Raw genomic sequence first — 15,526 nt, forward strand, 5'->3', positions numbered from 1 at the left:
GGGGGGTATATTAAATCAAAATAGAGCTATCAACCGGACAACAATAGGCACAGTGCCAGGGCCAGACAGCCATGCGACCCTTCCTTCTACCCAAGCTAGCTTCCGGACCAGTTGGTCATTCGAGGTTGGCCCTATGACGAGGTTTGTAAGCTCTGCCTCACTGTTGTAACGCCCTGAGACCGATGTGCCAGGTGTCCTCCAGTTATTTGCTGTTGTTGTCTTGTCATTGCTTGCGTGTCATGCATCTCATATCATGTCATCATGTGCATCGCATTTGCATACATGTTCGTCTCATGCATCCAAGCATTTTCCCCGTTGTCCGTTTTGCAATCCGACGCTCCTATGTCACCTGGTGTCCCTTTCTACCTCTTTTCGTGTGCGGGTGTTAAACATTTTCGGATTGGACCGAGACTTGTCATGCGGCCTTGGTTTACTACCGCTAGACTGCCTGTCAAGTTTCGTGCCATTTGAACTTCGTTTGATACTCCAACGATTAACCGAGGGACCGAAAAGGCCTCGTGTGTGTTGAAGCCCAACACCCCTCCAAAGTGGCCCAAAACCCACCTAAACCTCCTCCTTGAGCTAGATCGTTCGATCACGATAGTGTGGCCGAAAACCGCACCTCATTTGGACTCTCTTAACTCCCTCTACCTATATATATGTGGCCTCCACCGAAATTTTCGCGGACAAAACCCTAGATCCAACCCCCTCCGCACCGCCGGACATGTCCGCCCGTCACCGGACGCGTCCACCGCCGCCGCCACGTCGCCTCGACCAATGGAGAGCTGCCACGTCAGCGCGCCGCCTCCCGCGCCCACTCACGGCGCGCCACGTCGCCACCCCGACGTCGCGCGAGGCCCGCCCGGCCCAGGGAGGGCCCCCGAGGGCCCGAAGCCGCCGCTGTCTCCTTCGTTCGCCGCGCCCGGCGGGTCTGTTCATCCCCGCCGCCCTGCCCGAGGCGCCGCCTCCGCGCCGGAGCGCCACGCCGCTGTGCGCCTCCCGCCGGTGACCTCCGCCGCTTGCCAGCCGTCCCGTCGCCGGACTTCGTCCGCCTTCGCCGTCATCGCCTACCGCCGCCGCCTGCGGACCCGCTCGCCGGAGTGCGCCGTCCTGCTCCTCGCCTCGCCGGAGACGGCCTCGAGCTCGCCGGAGTCAACTCCGGCCGGATCTACTCCGGGTGGATGAGATCCACCAGGAGATGAGCCAAACACCGCCCCCGCGTCCCGGATCCCTCCGTCCCGTTGACTTCTCGGAGGTCTAAATTTCGTCTAAGTCCCAGTATTTTTATGCATACTTCATCGCATCATAACTCTGCACCCGTTGCTCTGATTCGTGCGTGTAGCATATCAAAATGTTTACCTCGACGAGTATATCATTTCATCTCATTGCATCATTTTTATTTGAGCTCATCTTGATGCCTGAAATGCTGTTGGAAGAGGGCTATGTGATGATAGTTTCAGATCTGTTTCAGCAAATGCCCTTTTTTCATTTTTGACATGATTAATGTGTGCATGCTATGATCCTGAGCTCTACATGTGTTTTGAAATATGCCATGCCATCTTTACAAGGGTGTATGCGATGTATTTTTGTGATCTTTGTGGTGACTAGCACAAGCATGCAAAGTAGCTTACTCAATGATGATGATTTCAGGGACTTAGAATTTCACTAAGTCCTTGCCCTGTCCTTATTTTAATGCCATATGTTCATGTTGTTTCCTAGTGATCCGTGCCTCTTTTGGGCATGATCAGTAAGGATGTTTTGTAGATATTGTGGTGCTATATCCATCCATGTATTTGTTTGCATTTATGGAGCACCCTAACTTGAGTCAATCGAGTTCTACTTTTGCTATAAAATGTTCCTGGCAGATTGTTAACATGTTTTGCAATTTTGCCAAGCTTGTTGTTGTTGATCCGTGCATGCTATTTTGTTGTTCTTGCCATGTATAGCTTCTATGTCATGTCTACTTGCTGTTTATATGCTTAGTTTGTCATGCAATGCCTCGTAGTGAGTGCATCGAGCTCGTAAACATGCCTACTTGTTAACTATTTTGCCATGCTCCAGTTTTTCACTAAGTCTGAATCTGTTTATGTTTTTGCTATGTTCACATGCTTGAAATTGTATTTTCTGATCCCTTTTGGCTCTTGGTCACTAAGGGACTTTTGTTATATGCTTTGAGTAGCTTCATGACATGCCTTGCTTTGCCATAATATGTTCCTGTAGCATGTAGTTTTCATGCTCTAAAGATTGCTTCCTGATGATAAATTCCTGACATGCTGTCAATTTCACTAAGTCTGAAACCAGTAATCTTTTGCACTTTTGTCATACTTGTTTGAACCTGTTAATGAGTGAATTAGCCATAGCTCAGTGTTCATCTTTTGTCAAGCATCATGAGTGGATCCCTGCCATGTATTTTGTTGCCGTGTTTGAGTGAGGTAGCTTATTTATCTTGATGCATTTATATGTCCACTTGCTGTTAATCGCAGCCCGGTGCCATATTTGTTTTGCTTGCCATTTCCAAACCGTGCATCCGTTTCCGATGATCTTTATATCGATTTCGACCGAAATCAACTCCTCTTTCCAGTGGCACTCTTGGATTTCCAAGTTGAGGCCAGGTCCAATCATTCCTTTGCAAATCATGCATATGCATCACATATCACATCCCGCATATCATACCATGTTTGCATCATGTTGCTTGATCATTGCACGTGGTTGATTGTGTTCCTTTTGTTTGTTGTTCTTACTTGGGTAGAGCTGGGAGACGAGTACGTGAACAGGAGCCCGTTGAGTACGCTTACGAGGATCAAGGCAACTTTGAGAACTTTGCAGGCAAGATGACCATACCCTCGAAATCACTTCTATCTTTGCTTGCTAGATGCTCGCTCTTTTGCTATGCCTATGCTACGATACCTACCACTTGCTTATCATGCCTCCCCAATTGCCATGTCAAGCCTCTAACCCACCATGTCCTAGCAAACCGTTGTTTGGCTATGTTACCGCTTTGCTCAGCCCGTCTTATAGCGTTGCTAGTTGCAGGTGAAGATTGGAGATCGTTCCTTGTTGGAACTTGTTTATTGTTGGGTTATCACCATATTATCTTGTGATCTTAATGCACCTATATACTTGGTAAAGGGTGGAAGGCTCGGCCTTATGCCTGGTGTTTTGTTCCACTCTTGCCGCCCTAGTTTCCGTCATATCGGTGTTATGTTCTCGGATTTTGCGTTCCTTACACGGTTGGGTTATAATGGGAACCCCTTGACAGTTCGCCTTGAATAAAACTCTTCCAGCAATGCCCAACATTGGTTTTACCATTCGCCACCTAGTCTTTTCCCTTGGGTTTTGCGGACTCAAGGGTCATCTTTATTTTATCCCCCCTGGGTCAGTGCTTGTCTAAGTGTTGGTCCGAAATGGGCAGCCTGCGGGGCCACCTCGGGGAAACTTGAGGGCTGGTTTTACTCGTAGCTTGACCTATCCGGTGTTGCCCTGAGAACGAGATATGTGCAGCTCCCATCAGGATGTCGGCGCATCGGGCAGCTTTGCTGGACTTGTTTTACCATTGTCGAGGATGTCTTGTAACCGGGATGCCGAGTCTGATCGGATTGTCTTGGGAGAAGGAATATCCTTCGTTGACCGTGAGAGCTTGTGATGGGCTAAGTTGGGACACCCCTGCAGGGTTATGAACTTTCGAAAGCCGTGCCCGCGGTTATGGGCAGATGGGGATTTGTTAATGTTCGGTTGTAGAAAACCTGAAACTTAACCTTAATTAAAATGCATCAACCGCGTGTGTAACCGTGATGGTCTCTTTCCGGTGGAGTCTGGGAAGTGAACACGGTGTTGGAGTTATGCTTGACGTAGGTTGTTCTAGGATCACTTCTTGATCATAGTTTCTCGACCATGCCTTTTCCTTCTCTTCTCGCTCTCATTTGCGTATGTTAGCCACCATATATGCTAGTCGCTTGCTGCAGCTCCACATCATACCTTTACCTTACCTGAAAGCTTAAATAGTCTTGATCGCGAGGGTGTGAGATTGCTGAGTCCCCGTGACTCACAGATTACTTCCAAAACCAGATGCAGGGACCGATGATACCGCTCCAGGTGATGCGATTGAGCTCAAGTGGGAGTTCGATGAAGACTCTCGTCATTAGTACGTGTCTTTCCCAGATGATCAGTAGTGGTGCCCAGTTGGAGCGATCGGGGACTTTGTCGCATTTGGGGGTTGATCTTTATTTTGGTTCCGTAGTCGGACCTTGAGTGTATTGGATGAATGTAATGACTTATTTATGTATTTGTGTGACATGGCGAGTGTAAGCCAACTATGTACCTTTCCCTTTATTTATTTACATGGATTGTTGTGAAGATTACCTCACTTGCGACATTGCTTTCAATGTGGTTATGCCTCTAAGTCGTGCTTCGACACGTGGGAGATATAGCCGCATCGAGGGTGTTACAACTGTGTACCAAAAATGAGCATCTCGCATGAGAGTGCCTTTTTCTCACGTGGTGTGTGGGGGCATTGGCACCACTTGGTTAGACTAGCCACAATGGAGAGTAACATACACGTATTCCTAGACTATGTTACTATCTTCATAGCGGGTAGTAACATAAGTGTGGTAACATGCATAGCTTCATTTATTAGGTCATAGACTCATGTTGCATTGGGACATGTGATGTTACAGTAACTAGCTAAGTTACTATTACTACCTCTCTCCTCATTAACTCATTGCCACATAAGCAAATTTGCTGAGTTGGACTCAATGTTACTGCTGAAGTTACTCCCACTATGGCTAGTCTTATCCATTCCCCACAGGGCAACGTTTATTTTCTCCTCTCTCAAGGACTGGTGAAACTCTTATACCCCGGGGCGTGATGTGACTGCTTGCATGAGGTTCGGTCAAGCTACCACCTACATGTTTTGGAATGTTTGGAAGAAGCTGAATAGATGTATCTTTAATGATGTCTCACACACTATGCTGGAGGTGGCCTATCTACTCATGGAGGATTTAAATCAAGTGTGGTTGCCTTTTTGCGCCGGTCGTGTAGTTGCTACCTAGGAGATGTAATACACCTTTTCACCTTTTCCTATCTATATGAAATGGGAAGGTCACTTGCCTTTCACGTCAGAAAAAATATAGTGCATTTTCCTATCTAAAGGAGGGGTGGCTAACCACCTCACCCCCACCTAACTACCTCGTGGTAGGGCCCCCTGGCAATAGGCCGTATCGTGCCGGGGTAGGCCGCGGCAGGCATAGTTGTCATAGGCTAACGTAGGTGGTGTCAGGGGTAGTTGTCTTGCACTGCCATAGGTTGCCCCTAGAAGGGTTACCAGGACAATGACATGGAGGAAGCCGTTGCGGGGACAACGCCAACAGAACAACAATTGGTGGGGTGGGATGCACGATCGCGTCAATGGTGTTAGAGGAGTCAACCTCAAGGGTGATGGTCTTGCTGGTGGGAGTCTTAACAAACATATGCATGCCACCATGTTGATGGAGGACAAGGGGAAGGATGGACTCCTTCTCGATGTTGTAGTTAGCAACTTCTAGATGTTGTAGTTGACAAGGGTGTGACCATCCTCAAACGGCTTGCCAATAAATATGAGATGTTGCTGGTCAGGAGGGATGCCCTCCTTGTCCTAGATCTTTGCCTCGACATTGTCGGGAGGTGCAACTAGTGCCAACGCGCTAAGCATCACTGTCATGGCCCATCCTTGACGGGTCCGTGAGACCCTGGTTCTCACTGGGTCAACACTCTTCGATTATTGTGAAGGAATCGTGAGTTTGTACAAGGCCAAGTGGTCGCCTTCTCCGTGCAAGATCAAGCAGTCCGAGGTTTTGACCTATGTGATATCAAGCCATGGGTGGGCATGTGTTTTGTGGAATCTTTGTGTGTGACATTGATGAGATATATGTGGTCTTAGGACTTTTTTTGCAACCCCCACCAACAAGGAGTAGGATAGTGCCAACTATCCAAACCTCAGGACACATCACTATGTTTGCATGCATTCTCTTTCCCTAACTCCTGCTTTGTTGCAAGTTTTATTTCAGAATTCATATTTTGATTTAGTCTTGTGTGATTAGGTGTTTTTAAGGCTTGGAGTAGAGAAGGCTAAAATTTGACCAACTAAAAATTGAAGTAGCTTTCATTTTTTATAGGACTATTTACTATCATCTAGTCCATAGAACTAAGCCCAACACTTGTCAATGAACATATTGCCATATCAACCATAGCCAAGAAAATAATTAATTTAAAAGCCTTCTTAACTTTCAGGTTTCTTCATCACAATTAATTTCATCAAACCGCTTCTTCATAACTGCACAACAGTTCACTGAAAATCATTGCTCTACACCCATTTGATATGCAATACCTTTGGAAATGGTCACACTAGAAGCAAACCCTTCATTTCTACTGGTGTCAAAATTCTTGCTTATACCTTCTATTTGCATCAAGGTAGATCCAATGCACAAGGATGTTGGTGAAACTTCTTGCTTATAGTGTTTACAACAAGTAAAGAATCATGTCAAATAAACATACCAAGTATAAACTAAGACTGAGTATCATTTCCAATATTTTTACATCACTCATGCCTTGGGTTTGGTATCAGTAAATTCAGTTCTTCACTCAAGCAGGGTTGACCTTACTTGAGGAGCTAGAAATATATTTACTCTGACACTTTTGATTTGACCATTTCGACGAGTAGTACAAACACTTTTAATGTTTGATGTCATATATATACCCTTAATGAATTTCTTGGCAGTTTTAATGTTTCACATAACACCATTAGCTGAAAAAATGGATGGAAGCTTCACATTAGGATTAAAACTTAGACTGGCGGTCGAGATTGGAAGAACCTATCCAGGGCCGCATTTTATCTATTGTCAAGTAAGGATTATTTTTTTCAAACACCATACAATCAAAGTCGCTCACATACATGACCATACACTCACCCTTATGAAGACGCACACACACACCCTACCCCTATGAGCATCTTCGAGAGACTGAGCCGGCATAGCATCTTGGTATTGACGAAGTCACCACAAGCGGCTCGCAGTCGACGGAACGTCCCCTCCCATTGAACGAACATCTCCAGAAAGCCTGGAATAACTTTAGGAAATTGCGAGCGTCAACGTCAAGTCTATGATTTGAACTCTGGTGGGTTAGGAATACCACTGTCCTAATCATCCAATCATAGGTTGGTTCATGAATTCTCTCTTTAATATACAACAGTTACACGTGTGTACTTGTAATATACAAGTTGGTTTTTGGCGCGCAATATTTTATATTGTCCAACTTAATTTAGTTGATTGGTTTTATTTGCACTTTCGATTGACTAGATGTTTCTTAACATGCTATCAGTATGAAAATACTGTAGTAAGAAAATTTTTTGTTGTGTATCCATGAGCTTACAGTCTAGAAATTTGCATTGCATACCAAGATCCTTGAACTCACCTATTATTCCAAACCGTGCAATTATAAATTGTTCTTCCTAAGCAAGGGCATGAACTCTTGCACCTTTTTTTGCGAGTGAATGTGCTCTTGCAGCTTGCACTCAATATAAGTACAAGTGATTTTGTCCTGTTATCTTGAAATAAAAGGGTAGAATGGCATTAAAACACGGGAAAAATAATACATTCAAGAAGTTAATAGAAATGCAATCAATGAGAAAATAAATAAAATTTTGATGCCAGGTAAAACTGCATAAGCTCCTGAAATCCCACTCAAGTACTCCCTCCGTCCAGAAATGCTTTTCGGAGGAATACATGTGTCTAGACGTATTTTAATTTTAGATAGATCCATTTTTATCCATTTATACGACAAGTAATTCTGAACGGAGGAAGTAGAGAAGGAAAGAAAACATCATCTTATGGTCTATCTATGCAGACCACTACTCCCTAGAATGACGTGTTTATTTGAATTAAGCCATGTCGCCTGAACTTTGGGACCTTCATGTGGACCTTGTCATGTATTAGGAATAAACTTGTAGTTGAGCATATTCACCTTACTCGTAGCATTGATGTTATACAAGAACTGTGTAGTTTTATGCAGCTATGGGAGCCCCTAAGCAAGTGGCGTGATTGACCGGCCATCGACAGGTTGACGAGCAACTACAAGAAGTTGGCCTCACGTTTTATTATCGTCACTTATCCACCTTGAGGCTTGGATGTTTTTTGAGCTGATGCCCCAGCATGCATCCTGTTTTTTTTTTCTTGTTCATGTCTAAACCCTTGTTTTTTCTTGTAGACCTTTTGTTTATCGGTTGTGACCGATTAGATCGTGGTTGGTGTCTTATTTATAAAGTGGTGGAAGATCCTTTTCAGTAAATTACACACTAAATTTGTAGTTTTTGTATCGCTAGTTGCTCTATGAATCTGAATATAATCTTCTCTTCTATTCCTTCCGTTCCGAATTACTTGTTTTGGATTTGTCTAGATATAGATGTATCTAGACTCATTTTAGTGCTAGATATCTCCGTATCTAGACAAATCTAAGACAAGTAATTCGGAACGGAGGGAGTATATCACTATGCTTGCTAGTTTTAACGGACTCACATCCAATTGAGACTCTGATTTTGGATTCTGCCCCCGATTTTGACTCAGTCGTCGCTTAGTGGGTCCCTCTGTTCTGCAAAGGCGTCTGGGTCGAGGCTTCCGGCGAGGCGAGGGAAAGGCAGGTTTCACGGTTAACCGCACGTCGCGGGGCTCCAGTGATGAGGAAGTGGAGGCAGCCATGTAGCCGAGCCATGGAAGTTGTGGACGATGGCAAGCAGGTGGAGGCCTCCTCTCCTTCCCGCATGGTGGAGGAAGCACGCACCGATGAGCTCCTCTCCTTCCCGCAGCACCGACGGAGAGGGGCTCGAGCATCGGCCAAGTGGGGCGACGAGAGAAGGGGCTGAGCGATAGGATAAGCAGCCGAGAGACGGGAGGGCTAGCGGGCGGGGAGGGTAGCAGGCTAGTTGGAGCTCCCGTGCGGCGGCGACGACCCTGGAATCCAAGCGGCGCTATGGGGGATCGAGCGGGGAGAGATGGAGCGAGCCGGGGACTCCTTTGACCGCTTCAGGCATGGGGATGGCAGTGTTGGTTTGCCTGAAATTTGCTAAGAAAATAGGGGTACTATCCTAAACTACAGAAGTAACTATAACTATGTATGTGAACAATTCAAACTTCCAATATGATTGCTACTGAAATTTGTTGCAGGTAAAAAGTATCTTCGTTTTTCAATGTGGACTAGATACTTTAGGAAAAAAGACTATTTCTTTTGAGCAAGACGTTGTGTGGTGGTGAAGTTGTCTCCCTGTACCCATTCATGTTGTGTTGTGGAGAAACTGGCATTTTCTTGTGGAAATTTTACGGTGCATTATAATACACCAGAGCACATGTATTATATGGCCGATCTAGTGGATAAGAATAATTGGGCCTTTTTAAGCCCAAGGGTATTTTCGACCTAATTTTTTTACCTTTAATCGGCCCAATTTGGTCCAGGGGTATTCTCGTCCTAAATTTTTTGATTAGATTAATTGCATTAATAAAGCACTTCATTATAGAGGTCCCATCATCGTGCGTACTCTTTTGAATTTCGGTTCGAGCGGTTCGTCCTCTCTCCTCTCGAGCTCTAACCTCGGGCGCCCTCGATCGCCTCCGGCGCCCTCGATCGCCGCCGATCGCCCCTGGCGCCCTCGATCGCTGTCGATCGCACTCGCCGTGTCTACCCCTCCCGCTCCTTCTCCCCCTCACTCCCTCCATCGCAAGTCACCCCAGTCGGGGCGCGGCGCCAGATCTTCCGACGAGCCGCTAATCCACTCCTTCCCCGAGCGGGCGCCACCTTCCCCAACCCGAGAGGCCACATCATCCTCATCGACGTGCATCAACTTTTTCACGCCGGATCTTCGCTGTAAGTGCCTAGCCATCTCAAATCTTTTCTGGTCCCTTCTGCATATAGAACCAATAGGGGTCGGATTTGATTCGGGTTTAGGATATGTCATGTGAGGTTTAGGGTTTATCGTTTCAGAAAGTTGTGAGGAGATTTTGGTCGGATTTGGTTAGGGTTTAGGATATGTCATCTGAGGATTAGGGTTTATGTTTTCAGAAAGTTGTGATGAGATTACATTGAAAGGAAGTGTAAGTCGGATGTAGCTACGACATATTGAAGGACTTAGTTAGGATTATGTGGCATGAGAAAGTTGTCAGCAGATTTGGATTCAAAGAAAGTTATTTTGGATTTAGTTAGGAGATACCTTTGAATTGAGTTTCGAGATATTTTGGATTTAGTTAGGAGATAATTATTTTGTATGGAGTTTGGACTTATTTTGGATTTAGTTAGGAGATAATTTAGATTTAGTTAGGACATACTTTTGGATTTTGTTACGAGATAATTTGGATTTAGTTAGGAGATAATTTTGAATGGAGTTTGGAGATAATTGATCTATCAGGGTGGATCTATCAAGGCATTTGAAGGACTCGTGGACTTTGGATTTAGTTAGGAGATCATCAGTTAGAGCTAGTACAATCAATTACAAATTTCTGGATTTAGTCAGGGCATATTTACTTATAGCTTTTGAAAGACTGAGTTAGGTACATGAATCCGATATGAAAAATTAAATCAATTATTTAAGCAGAGTAGTGCATAATTTCGGTAACGTATGCTATCCATCCGTAACATTGACTATCTGTTTTCGCTGGCAGCATAACGACATGGATGATAAAGGCAACGATGGCAAAAACTTGGGTGATACAGGCAAGGACGACAAGGACATGGGTCATAGAGGCAACAAAGGCAAAGGCATGGACCCCAAAGGAATGGATGGTATGTGCATGGATGATAAGGATAACGAGGATGCAGGCAAGGATGGCATGGACATGGATGATGTACACATACAAGGTAAAGGAATTGATAATAAAGGCATGGCTGGTTCAGACCTGAATGAGTGTATGGAATACTTAGAGATTGTGAAGAAGACGTTCAGGACTGAGGAAGAAGCCTACATGTTCTACGTAGGCTATGCGAGAAAAAAGGATTTGGTGTTAGAAAGGATGATCTGAAGTACATGGGTCCGGGTCCAAAACAAAATGCATACAGAAGGACATACAAGTGCTGCAAACAAGGATGGCGGGCCCTTAAGCACTTTAACAGAACTGAAAGAAAAAGAACACCGAGGGGTCTTTCTCGGTGTGGGTGTCCCGCTCTTTTTCAGGTTGAGCTACAAGATAGCAGTGGCCTCTAGTTCGTCAAGAATTTTGTGGACAAGCATAACCATCTGTTTGTCCATGCTGACCTGACTCCGTACTTGTCGGCTCATCGTAGAATGACTGACGCACAAAAGGCCGATGTCATTGAGTATGCTGTCGGTGGACTTCGAACACATCAGATTATGAATGTAATGGAGAAGAATGGCGGAGGTCCCGACAAGCTTGGATTTATAGATCGAGATCTATACAACCATGTTTCAGTCCAGAAGAAGCGCAAGATAGAAGGTTGTGACGCTAGATATTTGCTCACCTATATGATTGCACAGAAAAAAGCAGACCCGAAATTCTTTTTCAAATACACAAAAGACAGCGAAGGCCATTTGAGGATCATATTCTGGGCTGACTCACAATCCCGCATTGACTATGTTACCTTTGGTGGTGTCGTGGTGTTCGACAGTACATATTGGTCTAACAAGTACATGCTTCCGTTTGTTCCATTTGTTGGTCTGAACCATCACCGCAACACAATTTTGTTTGGGGTTGGTCTAGTGTCAGACGAGACAGGTGCATCATACCAGTGGCTTCTTCATGTATTTTTGGAGGCAATGTCCCAGACGGCACCAATTTCAGCAATCACCGATGGGAAGGGTGCAATGGCTAAAGCAATAGCTACTGTCTGGACCGGAATAGATCATCGTTTGTGCACGTGGCATATCGAGGAGAATATGGTGATGCACCTCCGCGAGAAAAAGCTGGAGCAATTTAGGGAATTCATTTACCGTCGTTGGGATGTTGATGAGTTTGAGAAAAGATGGGAGGCTTATAAGGTTCGGTTCAAAATGAAACCAACGGGCAAGAGGTCGTCATGGGTTAACAGGATGTACGAGCTGCAACACAAATGGGATGCTGCGTACACAAAGGGTAGATATTTCCTAGGCATGATGAGTAATCAGAGGAGTGAGTCTCTCAACTCAAGGCTTCATGTGCACCTGAACAGGAAGATGCAACTTGTTGATTTGTTGCAGCATGTTGAGCATTGTGTATCCATAATGCGTAAGACTGAAGCAGCATTAGACGCAGTAGCAACACATACGATACCATTCACTAAGCTGAATGCACACCCTCTAGAGATTGCTGCCTCTTATATTTATACAACTGTGATGTTTTCAAAGGTAAAACGTCAGATTGTCGAAGGGACAAATTGGCAGGTCACGGACCGGGTAGCATGTGATGGTTTGGTCGTGTTTGGAGTTTTGCGCAAAGCCCCATATGATAAAGTCCCATATGGCAGGGATGCTAGAGAATTGCAAGGTAAGGAAGGTAAGTATGCTGAGGACTTGCATGCAAAAAAATTGGATGCTAAGGATCCCAATGACTTGGAAGGTAAGGATGCTGAGGACTTGCATGCAAAAAACATGGATGCTGAGGATCCCAATGACTTGGAAGGTAAGGATGCTGAGGACTTGCATGCAAAAAACTTGGATGCTGAGGATCCCAATGACTTGGAAGGCAAGGATGGTGTGGACTTGCATGCCAAAAACCTGGATGCTAAGGATCCCAATCACTTGGAAGGTAAGGACAGTGAGGAGTTGGAGGCAAAAAAGTTGGATGCACAAGGCGTGGATGCTAAGCCTGTGGATTTTATATATCACGTGACTTGTCTGTTTAGAGGAGCAAGACTGGATGATGCAGCTTGTAAATGTAAAATTTTGAAAAGTCAGGATTATCCATGCGCACATATATTCTGCGTTTTGGATCATCTTGGTGTACGCACATTTCCAAAAAAAATTTGTCAAGAAAAGATGGACAATGCAGGCCAAGTCAGCGTTCCCTTCTTCGAGGACTGCGAATACTCATGTATGGTCTGATCACATGAATAAGTATCATCAACTACGCAACATGGCTAGTGACGCTTTATTCACAGCCGCACCTAGCGATTCACAGTCAGAACAGGTGATGGAGTTCCTCCGGAGTATATTGGTTGATGGAGAAAAAACTGATTTGGATGAAGGCCATAAACCGTTTGTTCCTTTGCCGGCATACTTCTCTGCTGCCCGCGAATGCTGCACTGATGACGTGGAAAATCCAATCAAAATAGTTCCAAAAGGGAGACCAACTACCGAAGAATCGAACAAGAGGATTAAATCCAGGCGCGAGCGGATGAGAGGGAAAAAAGCAACGAAGTTAGTGCACATGTTTATCTCATTGTTCATTTCCATACATGCTTACAATGTTAATATGTTCTTCTTTTTCTTCAATTTACTCAGGAACAAATCGGGGAAATCAAAGGTCACAAGGAGGAAGAAGCGAAAAGACAAAGACTCAGAGACAGAAGAAGACACAGATTCAGATATAGAAGAAGAGGAAGATTCAAAAAAAGCAACAAAGTTAGTGCACATGTTAATCTCATTGTTCATTTCCATACATACTTACAGTGTTAATATGTTCTCTCGGAGAGTGTTCACATGTTTTTCTTCAATTTACGCAGGAAAAAAAATCGGGGAAATCAAATAGCACAAGGAGGAAGAAGCAAAAAGAAGAGACAGAGTCAGATACAGAAGAAGAGATAGAGGCAGATGCAGAAGAAGAGGAAGATTCAGGTACAGAAGAAGAGGAAGATTCAGATGCAGAAGAAGAGGGAGATTCAGATGCAGAAGAAGAGGGAGATTCAGATGAGGAAGAAGAGGAAGATTCATATGCAGAAGATGGTGGGCTGAGTAGGGCTAGAAAGAGACCATTGGAGGTTGCAGAAGAGGATTACGCAAAACCAAACAAGTGGGCATTAGCACAATTGTGCGTACTTAAACATGTTTTCGAATGCTGGCTACAGATTCATCTATTTCATTTTTTGCAGGAAACGCAAGGGCGCTCCAAATGTCAATGCTGGGAGGACGAAAAAGAACAATGACAAGGGTGCGCGGGGAAAACTAGTGAAGTTAGTGTCTATACTTACATGTCCACTCTAGAAGTCGGGTATTTGCTAATACTGTGTTGATGTTTCTTAACTTTTCCAGGAAAGACTCTAGTAAGGGCGGTAAAGAACAGACCAAAGGGGTGATGAAGACAAAAAGGCCTGATAGGAATGTACCACAGGCTGAGCGAATAAGAGCTGTCAAGTTAGCTTCTGTAGCTATGAAGAGAAAATCAGTGAAGTTAGTGTTTTTTCTGTTATAGTGTACTGTACATGCTCAAATCTTCTTTGCTATCCTATTAACAAACGTTGTTTCATGCAGGAAAGCTAAAGTGAAGTCAAGACAGGATGTTTAGATGCACAGGGTCAAGCAGAGAAAACAAAAGGATTTCAGGGGTCAAAAAATTGAGAACAAACTAAAGTAGACAATTTTCCATGCCACGATCCACCTTATTTCTCATGTATTAGACCTATTTGATGGACTGCCACTATTTTTCTGAATTCCTCTTTTGATTGGTACACCCTCATTTTATTATGGACGGGTCGGCATGGTAGGCTAGTTATGATTTATCAACATCGATGAAACAATGCATTTTTAGTGCAGTTGGTTTTCTGTATTTTTTTCATTTTTCACATAATATATTGCTGAAATTTGTTCAAAGTGTAGTCAAATTTCATACTTGAAATATAAAATAGAAACCGAAAATTTATATATATAAGAAAATAGAACGTTAATAGAAACCTCGTTTTCAAATAACATTGAAAATTGTTTATTTTCAAATAGAAAATAAGCATACAGATATTTTAAAAACAGCATGCTCATTTGAAAAAAACATGTTCAATTGAAAATAAAATATAATGAATATGCTGATTTAAAAATATCATGCTAATTTTAAGAATAGCATGCTGATTTTAAAATTATGCTACTTTTAAAATAACATGCTAATTTCAAAAATAGCATGCTAATTTTAAAGATAGCATGGCACTTTTAAAAATATAATGCTCTTTTCAATATGCTACTTTTAAAATAGCATGCTGTTTTTGAAATCAGCATGATATTTTTAAAAAATAGCATGCTTATTTTAAAAATATAATGCTTTCAACATGCTACTTTTAAAATAGCATGCTGATTTCAAAAATAGCATGTTGATTTCAAAAATAGCATGCTGATTTCAAAAATAGCATGCTGATTTCAAAAATAGCATGCTGATTTCAAAAATAGCTTGCTGATTTCAGAAAAATCATGTTCTTTCGAATATGTTGTTTTTAAAAATAGCATGCTGATTTCAAAATAACAGCCTCATTCTAAAAATACAACGCTGTTTTTAAAAATATAACGCTGTTTTTAAACTGATTTCAAAAAATACATGCTTTTTAAAATATGCTGTTTTGAAAGCAGCGTGCTGATTTTGAAAACATCATATTTTTAATTACGCTT

This window comes from Triticum dicoccoides, chromosome 4A (assembly GCF_002162155.2).
Source record: "Triticum dicoccoides isolate Atlit2015 ecotype Zavitan chromosome 4A, WEW_v2.0, whole genome shotgun sequence".
NCBI lineage: Eukaryota > Viridiplantae > Streptophyta > Magnoliopsida > Poales > Poaceae > Triticum > Triticum dicoccoides.